The sequence below is a fragment of the Rana temporaria genome, chromosome 3 (genome assembly GCF_905171775.1).
Source record: "Rana temporaria chromosome 3, aRanTem1.1, whole genome shotgun sequence".
NCBI lineage: Eukaryota > Metazoa > Chordata > Amphibia > Anura > Ranidae > Rana > Rana temporaria.
Genome location: NC_053491.1, coordinates 124674461 through 124688474, shown reverse-complemented (window position 1 = coordinate 124688474; position 14014 = coordinate 124674461). Strand labels below are relative to the sequence as shown.

At 39.0% G+C, this 14014-nt stretch overlaps 1 protein-coding gene across 23 annotated transcripts in view; it reads right to left on the bottom strand.

The window, feature by feature from the left end:
- CELF2 (CUGBP Elav-like family member 2) overlaps positions 1-14014 on the bottom strand; it is a 702444-nt gene that overhangs the window by 602929 nt on the left and 85501 nt on the right. The gene's annotated exons all lie outside the window — the stretch shown is intronic.

The following is a 14014-nucleotide window of genomic DNA, read 5'->3' as shown; positions in this document are numbered from 1 at the left end:
AGCCAGCCGCATGGCCAACTGCAGTACACACAGGCCAAATGTCAGCCGGTTTCTAGTGAACCGGCCCATGCTGTCTGACATTCGGCCTGTGTGTACTAGGCTTTAGTGGTTTACTGAGCATAGATGGTCAGATTTTTGTTCTCCCAGTGAACCCTGGGACATTGTATTCTAACGGCAGCTCCCACTGCTCTCAGAGTACACTGATCAGTCAATTATCTGCAGTTACTAAGTGACAAAAGTTTTCCAGGAAGGGCCACGCACTGTTTGAAACTCAGCTGGTCCCTGCTGATATGGCAGCCGACCAACTCCCAATCAGCGCTCTCGGCCAAAGGCAAATCAAAGTGTTCTGGTGGGGACAGGGGGGTGTCTCCCTGTCAGAACACAACAGCTCAGTGGGGAGATCGCTGGACTAATCTCACATTTTTAGTACAGCGGCTCTGACCGGAGCTGACAGGTATCTTTCATGCAACCCGCTGTATTGCACGAAAAAAAAACCTGTAGTGTGTACCCGATTTTTGTGTGAATGTTTCCTTTTTCATCCTCTGTCTCTTATCAGTTCTTAATTAAAGGAGAAGTCCATCCTGGGCTCATTTTGGCTGGCCTTCTCCTGAGGCCTTGTACACACCAGCGGATCTGTCCGCTGAAAATGGTCCGCCGGACCGTTTTCAGCGGACATGTCCGCTGCGTCTGCTGCTGGATTTCTGTCTGATGGTTGTACACACCATCAGACAGAAATCTGCGCGGACACGATACGCGGTGACGTGGCCACGCCATCGCGGCGACGTGCGCGGCCCTGGAAGGTCAATGCTTCCACGCATGCTTTCGGCCGAACGGACATGTCCGGTGAGTCTGTACAGACGACCGAACATGTCCGACGGACAGGCTTCCAGCGGACATGTTTCTTAGCATGCTAAGAAACATTTGTCCTCTGGAAACTGTCTGATCCGCCAGACAATTGTCCGGTCGGCCGTACACACGACCGAACATGTCTGCTGAAACTGGTCCGTCGGACCAGTTTCAGCGGACATGTTCAGTCGTGTGTACAGGGCCTAAGGGTTACTGGAGTGCAATTTGTTTTGCACTCCAGTGACCCATCTTCAGCAGAGGGTGGTCTGAAGTCCACTCTCTGCTGATGTCACCAAGTTCAGTCCAGGCACTGCGTCATCCCGACTTCGGAAGTCTGAATCCACTGATGGCAGTCCCAGCCTCTCAGCGAGCCACTGAGACAGCCGCTCCCTTCCACAGCTCAGCACTCCCGTGAGCATGGAGGAACAGAGAAGGAGAGCTGCGGATTGACAGTCAGAAGCTCTTCTCTCAGGAGCTGAGAGAACTGAGCCATCGGCAGTGTTCAGTGGCACGGTTCTCAGTGCAAAGACGCCAAGGGACAAATGCAGCATCAGACCGATGCTGCATCCACCTAGGTAAGTATGATTAGGAGAAAAAAACATACTTCTCCTTTAATTAATTGATAAACACTCCCCCACCCCATATCCTTATATAAATTAAGAACAACCTTTGGGGGAAAGGCACTTTGTCATGATAATGTCTAAAAAGCTAAACTGAGAGAGTATCTACTAACAACAGTGCACCACCCTGGACAGACCAGACAAAAGCCTGTATTTCTCCATCCAGCTCTTTCTTTCCAGGTCTGATTCCTATTTTCTCCACCCTGTAATATGCTCTCTCCATTTTTCCTTTTATCAGTAGTGTCCTTGCTCCCTAATAGTGTTCTCTTCTCTACCTAACACTTTATTGCGGTTTCCCCCAATCCTGCCTGTTGCTATATAACTTTCAGTCCTATGCTCAGCACTATTCTTCCTCTAGCAGCTGTCACAATCCACACACTCTAATTTCTTTTACCCTGCATCCAAAACCAGTCCCCCCTTCTCATGTGTCTTCAGGAATGCAGCAACATTCCATAACGGCTGATTGAGGTGAACTTGGATGTTAATATTAAGCATGCTAATACTACAAATAATGTCCAGCGGTGGCTGTTAAATCTTGGCTGGCTACTTTTACTAAGGCAGTTTTTAAAGATTTATATTTGTCTGCTTATTTATCTACTTATTAAGGCTTAATTTCCATGGACATTTTTGGACGTTTTTACAGCCACTTTTCTGAGCGTTTTTTGCAGCTTAAACACAGCTCTCCATGTTAGTCTATGGCCTCATGCCCACCATGACGTTTTTGAGCTGTAGATGGCTGAACCGTTTTTAAGCTGCAAAAAAAAACCCAGGACCAGTGCGTTCTGAAGCTCCAGCGTTAGAGCTGTAAAAACGCCAGACGTTAAAAAACGCTCAAAAATGCTCAAAAACTTGCAAAAACGCTACCACGGCGTTTTTGAGCTCCAGCTCAAATAAAAATAAAATAAAATAAATTTTAAAAAAAACATGGACATGCGTTTTAAGCTGTAAAAAAAGGCTAAAAAAAGTGGCTGTAAAAACGTCCATGGAAATGAAGCCTGCAAGATACCTATTTTTTTTGTATTACTTATAAATTCAGAATTGTATTCTCTCTCACATGCAACTGTTATGAGCAAGCTGCTGAAACTGAAAAGTTATACTTTCACTCCAGAATTAAATAGTATATATTAAGAGCTAGGATTCAGGTAAAGTTCATGTTTAGGAACTACTGTATAAAAGTTTGGCAGCTGATATGACAAACAGCATGTGTAGGCTTACTGCTTGCCAAGTCATTTGAGGTGTAGCAAGCTAATGGAAGAGAACGATGAGATATCAAAGCTTTTTAACACTTAAAAAAAGATGTTCAGTGTTACGTATTCTAAAATTTGTAATACTTAAAGTGTATGTATAGTCAAAACTTTTATGTTTTGTAGGGTAGGGTTAAACACCCCTCACAGGTTATTCTTTGCTGTCTGTGTATCATGGGGATGTTTCCCTTTCCTTTTTTTCCCTTTAATCTTTAGGGGGAGTAACTTCTTATTGTGTCCATTAAAAAAATTCCCTTTATATCTCTTTCTAGGTTACATTTTTGATTTCCCATCACTTTCTTTCCCAACAATGGTCACTAGAACCACTAGAGGGGAGGTCTAACCCATCCCCTTTCTACCCCAATACTACAAAATGCTGGTTTTCCAACATGCACATCCGACAGAAGTCAGTCAAATGGCCAGCTTCTGTCAGACAGACAGACAGACATACATACACAGGGCCGAATGTCAGACTTTTTTTTGAACCGCCCGTTGTCTCCCAACATTCGGCCCATGTGTACAGGGCTTTTTTTCCTAGTGGCATCAGTCAGAAGCAACAATGAAAACCTGACAGACATTTGAACCATTCATAGATTTACTTTAAAAATATCTCTGAAGACATGTTCACTTTCTTCTTGTCCTAATGGCACCAGTCAGTGGGACAGGAATAGAAAGGGAATTGTTCCCAGAATAGACACAGGCAGTGTCTAATCAACTACTCCACTTAAATATAAAACAATATCTCTTTGTGGCTAAAGTAGAACCTGCAGGGAGTGTATCCCTTAAAGTCGGTTCACACTGGGGCGACTTGGGATCCGACTTGAGGTCGCCTCAAGTCGTCCCAAGTCGCGCTGTAGAGAAAAACAATGTAAGTGAATGGGAGCGGTGTTAATACACACTACTCAAGTCGCTCCGACTTCAGAAGAGGTTCCTGTACTACTTCAATCCGACTTGTAGGCGATTTGTACCCATTGATTTCAATGGAAGTCGCCTCCAAGTCTGATCACTGTCTTAACTGAAGCGACTTTCCAGGAAGATAACATACATTTCTCAGACAAACCTCTTCCTCCCCCTCCCTCCCCTAGAGCTGATTGTTGTTTGATTGGCCACTGGAAAGTCTCCTGTCCTGGAGACGACTTCAAGTCGTGTTGTAAATCGCCCCAGATCGCCCTGTGGTTCATGCTCAAGTCGTGTCGGTGTCACCTCTGAAAGTCGCGCTGGATGTCGTGTCGCCCTAGTGTGAACCGACTCTTAATCCTCAAACCTTGGTAAAGCATTCTACTGTCTCCAACCAAATGCTCTAAAAAAGCTGAAGCTGTGAGTTTTAGCCCAGGAAATACATTCAGTTTCCATTTACTAATTTAGGTAGCATGCTCTTTTAATCCTCCTAGGCTAGGGCAGCAGTGGTACATAGCAGTTGCTGTAATCCGTGTTGGGTTGGGATAGTTGCTTTTGTTTATTTTATGTTATTCAATACACAGATTCTTCTTGTTCTACTCTTTGAACAGATGCCGTAGGGGTTAGGTTCCCCATGATAAACCAACATGGTTGATGTACACTTTATTCGCTGAACAGCAGCCACTTGCTTAGCTCACCTCATTGCTTGAACCACATAACGGGGTTGATTTACTAAAACAAGAGAGTGCAAAATCTTGTGCAGCGCTGTATAGAAACCAATCAGCTTCCACTTTTTTTTTTGTTTTGCTTTTTCTTTCTTGCCAAAGCTTAATTGAACAAGCTGAAGTTAGAAGCTGATTGGCTACTATGCACAGCTGCACCAGAATTTGCACTCTCTCTCCAGGTTTAGTAAATTAACCCCCTAGATGTTTTAAAAGAGAGAGAGTGTTCCTTTTCTTGATAGTAAAACACATACAGCATTAGATTTTCAACGTGAGGCTAAAATTACCATGTTTTATTCCCCATAGTTGTTAAATACACAATGTATGCAAGTTATTATTTATTATTTTTGTAAAATTGATAACTCATTAAAAAAATCTGCTAGCAGCAAAAATATATAACTAGCTGCTAATGATGGATAATGGCTATTACACATATAGTCCTTGTTAATAATTTATTGTACTATACCTTATCATTACAACAAACTACATTCCTTACTTACAGAACATAACATTCAGCATAGCATGTCTTCAGCAAATTAACATGCCAAAGCAGACAAAAGCAGCCATTTTTAATTGCTACTCTTGGGAATGACACTCTACGTTGCTTGTTACAATAGCATTCTTAAGGAATTTGGTCGCGTGATGCAGTATGTTTGTTAAGGACTATTCACACTGACGAACACATATCCATCTAAAACCATTTATACTGCTTATTCAAACACAGCTTAAAATTAACTGGACTACTTGAATTGCTTGTATTTGCACTGCGTACTAGTCTTTCTTTGACATTTATTGTTCATACAGTGCACTGTTATTTCTGAGATTATCCTGCACCTAATGTTTATAGAATAAACACATACAAATATACAGGCAGGTCATTAAAAGAGATCATCCGTATGCACTGAAAAACAGACCCTTTTCTCCTAAGATAATAGATTTAAGCCTGCCAATTAAAGTAAACCTGTCACCAACCTGGGCAATTAAAGTTGAGCCCATAATAAAGTAAATGTACAAGCACTGAAAAAAAATCATGTAAGGGTCCTTTCACATGGGCTGTCCAATCAGGTCCGCCTGTCAGTTTTTCAGGGGGACCTGATCGTACCCTCTAGTCTCCCCTATGTAGTGGTGGATGTCAGTGGTGACATGTCTTCTGACATCCGTTGCTATATGATCCAATGTCTGCCAAATCCAGAGAGATGGTGGTCCTATTTTCCATCCGTCTGGTGGATCGGATATGAGTGGATGAAAACAGACAGGCGGTCAGTTTTCACCTGTTTTCCCCATAGAGGAGAGCGGGACTGTGTCCATCTCCGCTCTTCACAGTGATCAGAGATGCACCTGTCTTCTGCCAGCTCAGCAGGATTCAATAGAGCGTTCCACTGCTGAGAAAGCAGATTCCATTCCACGGAGGTGCCCACGTGAAAGGGGCCTTAAAATAATCAGTAGCTAGAGTCAAATGCAAATCTCGACTTTTCTAATTAAGTGTCTAGCTGTCTAATTCTCTATTAGGATCAGTAAGACCACCTATCTAATAAATTGGGGGGGGGGGGGTAAAACACTGTCTGGTGATGGCAGGGTCTACTGGAGATGAGCACTGTAGCCCATTGTCTTCTAACAGCCCAGCATGGTTGCCTGACTGGCTCCTGTATCTTTCAACTGTTTCTTGCTGGGTTCTGTGCATGTATTCTGCTGTGCCTGACAATAAAGCTAGTATGAGACAGTAATTTCTATGTAATCGTATGTACATTTATATTGCTCTATACCTGGCGTGCTATATGAGTCATATAAAGTACTGAGTATAGTTCTGTTTTAACGTTAACAGTATATGATTAGATACTCTTAATGCTTGTAAGTGCATGTAAATGCAACTAAATCTGTCTAAACACCGTAAACCTGCTTTAGAGCAGGAACATCTACACACAGGTAAAAGTGATCTGGGAGGTGTAAAAGGTGTTATACTTCGCAGATTACTTTTTTGGGCTTAGAAAGGCTAGTGAACCAATCTGAATGAAACCTTAGACTAGGTTCACTCATTACTGTTGATTTGCAGTGAGTTAAAAGCACATTTTTTTTTGCACATCAACATTCATTGCATTGGGTAGCACAATTAAAATTAATAGTCTGTCAAGCAGATCAGCTGTCCAGAAATCAGATCTGCTTCTTTTTTTGACAGTGTATCGCACTGCAGTGAGCATTGCGTCAATATACACAGTTGGCAAGGTCTATTGGGGTGCCATTCTGAATTATATTAAAAATAGTTCCACATTGCACCATTGCAATATCAGTGCAGTGTCTGTTGTGGTAACATCTATGGGAATGGGCACAAATAAAACAACATCTGAGAGTTGCCAGATACCTTAGAGTATGCCAGTGTTGGACGATTGAACTTATTTCTATTTTGGTTCAGGGTGGCATCAGCACTTTTAATTTCCCCAGAAATATCGGGTGTTCAAATCAGGGGACAAAATTGAGGAGGGAATGAATGTAGTCACTTTAGGAGCTGAAGGAAGGAGGGAGTGATTAAGAAGGATTGGGGAGGAAGGAGAGGGGGGGGGATATTGATGGGAAACTTAGTCAAAGAATCATTTTATTTGCTCTTGGAATGTACTGTACATGGAAGACGTGGCCAAAATGCTAATATTATTACAAACAATAACAACGTGGGCTGTGACCATTCCAGGTTAGGGATTTAAAGAAACTTACACAATAGTTGTAACTGATAGGAGCAGGTGTAAAGATGGGCTATTTAGCTGCCAAGAACAGATATTTATGAAAAGTTTGGGTGCACTGAAAACGTATAATAATATTAGATTGGGTTCAAGAACATTATAATTTGTCTACTAAAAAATAATAAACAATTTTTCATAATATTATTGTGCTTTTAGAGACTTTTTAAATGTTCTCTTTCTTCTTGTTTCCACTTTCCACTCTGTTATACATTAAAGGTTCTCTTTGGCTGTTGAGTACGTGCTACATTCAACTTTAGGCGTTTAGGCTTATCTTACATGTAACGGAAGACACTTGCTTCTCTATGTTGGTCTACACTTGCCAGCTGAAGACCAGGAGCCCATCGACTGACAAATCATGTAAACATAATACACAGATGATGGCACATCAGCAAATATTTGTGGCTTCTTTATTGGCTCATAAATATTGGTAACACAACAAACCACAGGAATAGAACCACATACCGTATTTCATGACCACAGGTCCTTTATCATAGAGTAAATCGTAATGGATTACATGTTCCTTTAAGATCTTTAATGATCAGAAGTAAAAATGTTTGTATGACAGCTTGCACACTTCTAGCACCTATAATTTTTATCCCAATTTTATCTGCTAAAAGGTGTCAATATGTTTAATTACGCAGCAAAAAGACAAAAGACATTTGAAAACCAAAAATTATTTCTACAATTATCCACCAACATGCCAAATCTATTTGAAAGTGGACCGCATATTCCTAAATTTGTCAATGACATCTACAATATTGAGTCAGTATCTGCCAATAGAACTGGCCTGATAATTTATTATGCATCATCCTAGATTTTCAGTGAAACACAAAAAAACTGTCAGAAAATTGCTGACTCGGGTACTTTCAGGTTTGCCTACTTGTCTTGTTTGTTGTCTTGCTCACCAACAAGTGTGAAAAAAACCTTGCTTGTCCAAGAGCCATGATGGATGAGTGCTTAGGCAACTTTAATGTCACTGCAGTCAAAAAGCAGTATAGACTTGACTGAGGTGGCAGGTAATGTGAATGGATGAACTGTTATGTTTTGTCTTTGTAATCATCAGAGCAGGCAATGGCTATACTAGCCTATCTTGCCAACGTGGCATTTAAAAGCATCAGGCTGCATGCTTTATTAACCCCGGGAGAGAGGCATTACCTCAGTAGCTGTTTCGGAATGCATGTGAAAATAGTTGTACCTTAATGTTTCTCTCTATACTGTATAACCCATGTAGCAATGGATTCTACCAAGTACTCCACTGGTATTTCCACTACCTCATGACCCTTCTTGTGTGTATACGGTACTTGCTGCCCTAATAAGCTTTAACTATGTATAATGTGAACCCATTGATTATTTTAAATAATTGGAACATAGCTATTCAATGTGTTTCCTGAAACACCTAAAACTTGAAGGTGACATCTAAAGATCATTTTAATAAACCGCAGAATTCCTTACACCTGCCTAATGTATATAAAAAAGGTACACATGCGTATTATAAAATAACTACTAAAAAATAACCAAAACTGCTACTTCTCTTTCATTCTTGTATCATAACAGCATACTACTATTGAACAGTAGGTATGCTATTATTACAAATTGGTTCGTTTAGAACCACAGCTCGAAGGTGAAAATGTATGTACTGTCTAGGTTATTAAGAGTACACTGCATAACTCTTGAATTGTTTTCAGAAGTCAGTGGCATTTCTACTGAATTATCATGTCACATTATATGTAAGCTTATCTTTAGTTTGTACTACGTAGTTGTCCAATTGACTTACTAGGTTGGTACTTGAGTAAGCAAACAAGCATAAATCATTTCCTATAACATCATGTTATCTACAGATAAAACTGTAATGCTGAATACTAGAGTGAATGAGCAGATAAGAGGGCTCAAAGTAAATGATCATACAGAACTGACACTGACATCTAACCACACAGAGGTAGGATGGCGCATAATATGAAAGATGTTGGCAACATAAATGAAGATTGCATTGTTACTACAACTGCTGGAAACAACTTTAGGACATCTCGCTTGGCAGAATAGTCATTCGAAAAGTCAGGAAGCCTCCATATGCTTTTGCATTGGAAAAAAACAAAGATAACCCCATGGTTCAAAGTATATGGGAGCTGGAAAAGACCATACTGAGGAGTGTATGTGAATGTATGCAAAAATAAACCATTTCATTATAGCTTACAGCACTGTCTTGAGACATCTTTATGAGATATTTAACCCAATAAAGTCCCCTACAGTTTCATTAAGATAAAGAAAAACAAGCCGTATCCTTATACATGCTAAGCAATGAAAGCCGTAACTAATTTATATTTTTCTATTTCATTTTTATGGATGGGGGTTGCTTAAAATGATGTAAACAAGTTATGAAGAAAGCAAATTTGATATAAAAAAATGAAAAAAGTAGAAAAACGAGAGGTAAGATTGTGTTTTGTGTGGAGCATTCCCATTTACTGCTGAAATTAAAGAATGATATGGTTGGATGCAGAAATCTAATTTATCTTTGTGGATTTTCAAGACCCAAGAATATATTCAGGCAGAGGTATCTTACCCAACATAGTCAAGTCATTTTAGAAAGAGGTGCCACCAGGTCAAACGATTTCTCTATTCTATTATCCAATTTCTATGTTTTTAGAGCTCCCTTTACCTTCACTACTTACTTTGGTGTTTATGGATTTTTTGTTTTTGTGTCTAGGAATCAATATTCAGGCAGTACTGAGAAAGCTGCTTATAAAGGCTTGTTATGGAGAATAAATGAAACTAGGGATGATGGGAATGTTATTTTTTCAAGTGTTCAAGCAATGTTTATGTTTAGTATTATGGAAAACCATCAAACTTTTTGCATGGCCAGGGCAAAGAACAAAGAGCAGTGTCCATGTTAACCAGTCAAAATCCATTTTTCCTGACCTGGCTTCTGTTAAGTGAATTCTGGTTGGTTGCTATGGGTTAGTAAATGTACTTTCTGCTCTCCCTTTTGTACTTTTCAATAAAGCTTGCATATCCTTTAATTCCTGCCAGACTATGAAAGCGATATCAGGCGTATTAGAATTCCAGTTAATTGCTTTTACTGTACTGGGTCTGAATTCCAAAGCTCTGCATGAAAATGTGCAACACATACCCCTTGTACCTGTCCAATGTATACCAAAAAGGTACACAAGCCATGGAAAAAACATAGAATACTATACATAAACATTTAACCTATTATATACATATAATAACATACAAATTAAAAACAAACCAAACTGTTGCTTTCCTTGATATATTATGGTGTTAAGCATTTACCATTTAGGCTTTGGAGTGGTGTGAGCAGCACCATGGACCAATGGCCATTGAAAACATTCTTTGTTTTCAAAATTTACAAACCTGCAGAGAAATAAACTGAAGCCCAATGCTTTTTTTTATGAACATGTTCTTCGTAATAAAGATTAAAGCACAGCTCTGAGGATGGATTATATTTCGTAGAGTTTTTTTTCCCCCCTCATTGAAACAGCTGCATGCAGTATCAGATAATTCACAATATTTGGAAGTTAAAATGCTTAAATATCCCCTATATTGCCACAATATTCTCTATGCTGCTGAAAGGCTATATGGTTCTTAGAACTTCAGTGGTTTTACAAGTGAACACCTGCAGAAATATTTGTCCAACATTTTTTATGCCTACTTAGCAATATTGCAAACACTAACAGACATTACAGTGTACTGTATCTGCTGCAATTCATTAGTGCCTCTGCTCAGCCATAAGCAGATGTTTTACCCTATTGCAGATTCCATGTTTGCTTTAAAATGCTTCAGTCAAGGAAAAAGCGAAGAACTTTTACCATATCAAAATATAGCATTCAAAGCTCACGTCTAAGCCACATTAAAATATATGCTGAGTAAACGGTAAAGTTAGATGACTCAAACACAGTGTTGGCCACACACAGAGTATTTGATTTCCCTGATTAAGTCTTGTGATCAATGAACATAACTTATTCAAGGTTTATCTGGAAGCAACAGGAAACAAATGTGCTTGAGTGAAAGGCAATCTCCAATGTACTGTAGTACTATATTGGCATTAGTCTGTGTGAATGCCAAAGTCAACTATATATATATATATATATATATACATATATATATATATATATATATATATATATATATATATATATATATATATATATATATATATATACCTTTTTACATTGTGAGTATTTTATTAGAACAGGGACCTTTATTGTGATTAAGATACATAGTAGATAGATAGTCAGCTACAGTACTTATCTCTAAAATAGTTTCATTTAGAAGGCTATGTGCAAAGGCCAAGGTGCATTTAATTCATGTTATATACCATTTGCTCCCCACTGGAAATTACATTTTATCCAGATGACAAATGCTGTCAACAGCGGATGACCCTGAGAAGCTACAATTAATCTCTAAACCCTTTCACTCATAACCAGATGCAGCTTACACTTACAAATATTATAGCACATTAAGATGTACTCTCCTGCCAATTTATGAATGGGAATCAATGCAAACAACTGTAGAGAAAGCGGCCCGAATTACAAGCACAACACACATCAGAGGAAGACAAGAATTCCACCAATACATATTTATTTCAGTTTTATGGACAAATGATAGCAGCTTCAAATTTAGTCAGTGCAGTTATGTGTCTGTATGACAAATGAAGCGTTCCGAGAAGCTATATATCTTCCAAGCTTTTCAGATCATCAGCAAAGTGTAATATTCACATTAGCGTTAGGACAACTTCTTTACTGAGCCTTATTCTACATGGCAACTTCGATTACAAGCCTTCTAGTGTGGAAACAACCGCTTAAAAAAAAAAAAATGTAAACCCTTATCAAAGTTGCCTATAAAAAGAGTGCTATAATAAATCCGGATGAGTTACTCCATGCAGTCTTTAATTCTAAATATGTCAACTATTGTGTTTTATACATTGCATCCTATATTTATGTAAGTGTACGCTTATGACTTTAGATAGATTCTATGTGTGTTTTTGATGTTTGATTCCCATGTGGGGATTAACAGCACTACTTCAAGAATAACCAACCTGCCACAGGTCTTCCATATCAAGTCAATCTCTACGATTTACAGCATTGCTAAAATATTCTAATAAGCAAAACTTTTCTTGGTTTTGTTTTTAATAAGCAAAACTGCCTTTATCTTTTGTATGTTGTTACTTCCTGCATTTAATTTATGCTCAAATGTTATTATGACAAATTGCTTTTGAATATCACATATAGGGTATAAAAAGTCACCAAAATCCCATACAGATTGAAAATTGACGTTAATAAAAGGAAGAGTTGGAAGCAAAAGCATGTAGCACTGACATTCCTACATTATATACTGGACATGAAACCTTTAATAATGGAATTGTCATCTCACATAACATCAAATATAGCCTATTCCCTTTTACCAACCATTATAACGGTTTGCCAAGAAAAAAGTAACTGCCTTAACAAGCCTGCCAACTGCATTCAACAGTTAAAGCCTTGTGTAACCAGTTTAGTAACTCTCTGAATGATGTTAACCCTCTGTTCAATCTTTTACAGTACGCTTGCTCATGTCATTTGTTAATGGCATGCAATGATGGAAATCATGATAATCCGTGAAAACAATCCCAGTGTAGCCAACACAAGTCAAATTACTCTCATACACTAGAAGTACAGTTTTGATGGCGGGTCATAGATCATCTTAAGATTCCAAGCTGTTTACACAGATAACGATCGTATTACAGCCTCCGGCGCAAAAAAAAAATCAAACAATCTGCAACAGTTTCCAAGAATTTATTTTCTGCCGGAAAAAAAATCGAAAAAAAAATCCTTAAAATAGCTGCACTTGATTTTGCAAGCACACGCTGAACCTTTCCTAGAACTTTGAACTTAAGGTGCTTGTAGTTGTTGAGTATTTATTTCACCTGTGTAAGACCAGATGATAAAAACACAATGAAGTGTTACAGTGAAAGACAATACTCAGCATGACCTCATTTTCACCTCCGTGCACCTCAAGTGTGTAATTATTTATGAAGTTAACCTCTTCTTGTCCATGGGGCTTGGCACTGTAAGTGAACTAGTTGGTCAGCCTGGGGACAGTACAGACTACAAAAGCTTTGTCTTGGCTCCTAACAGGTTATGAATGGTCCTCGTGTCCTGTGCATCACATGCTTATCATTTTTTAAGGCACAGCTACATTCTTCGACCTGGACCCTTTCACTGCTCTCTATGAGCTCATGTTATTAAACAGGCAGTTTAGTATACAGTACTATAGAGGACATACTGTGTATGATACAAGTTGGCTAACACATAAAAGGCTTTTGCTCCCCAACCCCCTATGGCTGAACAGCTTAAACAATAGACTAGTATTGAGTCTTTCCACTCAAAGGCTCCTCTTCTAATGTGCTTAGAAAAGCAGCAAGCACCAGTGGGGAAAGTTTTGCTGCCAGTAAAATTGATCATAAAACTTGGAATGGCCCTTCGTAGGGTTTGCGAAAAGACATAAAGATGAATCATGGCTGTCACTTATTAGAACATACGCTTGCTTATATTTATAGTTGCTTTCTTCTTTTTTTTTAACCCTTCGGTCTGCGTCCACTTTGCAATACTTTAAAGGTTTATGGTAACTCCATAACGCGCAAGCATGTCTGTAAAGACTTTATGAGAGTTAACAGATGTGGATGTGTTCAAGTGACTTTGTATAAATGTTTGCAATTATTTCTCCTGGCATGAAAATAATATTTATTAGCGCCATAAGTTTTGAAACAATGCCGAGTGTCGCAACGGCAAACAGTTAAAAGTCGTCATGTAAATATTAATTCCCGTAAACACTAATGACAGATTCATGTTTTCTTGTGACAATAAAAAGGGCTGTCACATTCCGATGTAAATCCCCCACTTAGCTCATGAGATCCCATAACAGTGTCACTCTAGTTGTAGTCACATATCCGGTTCAAGGAG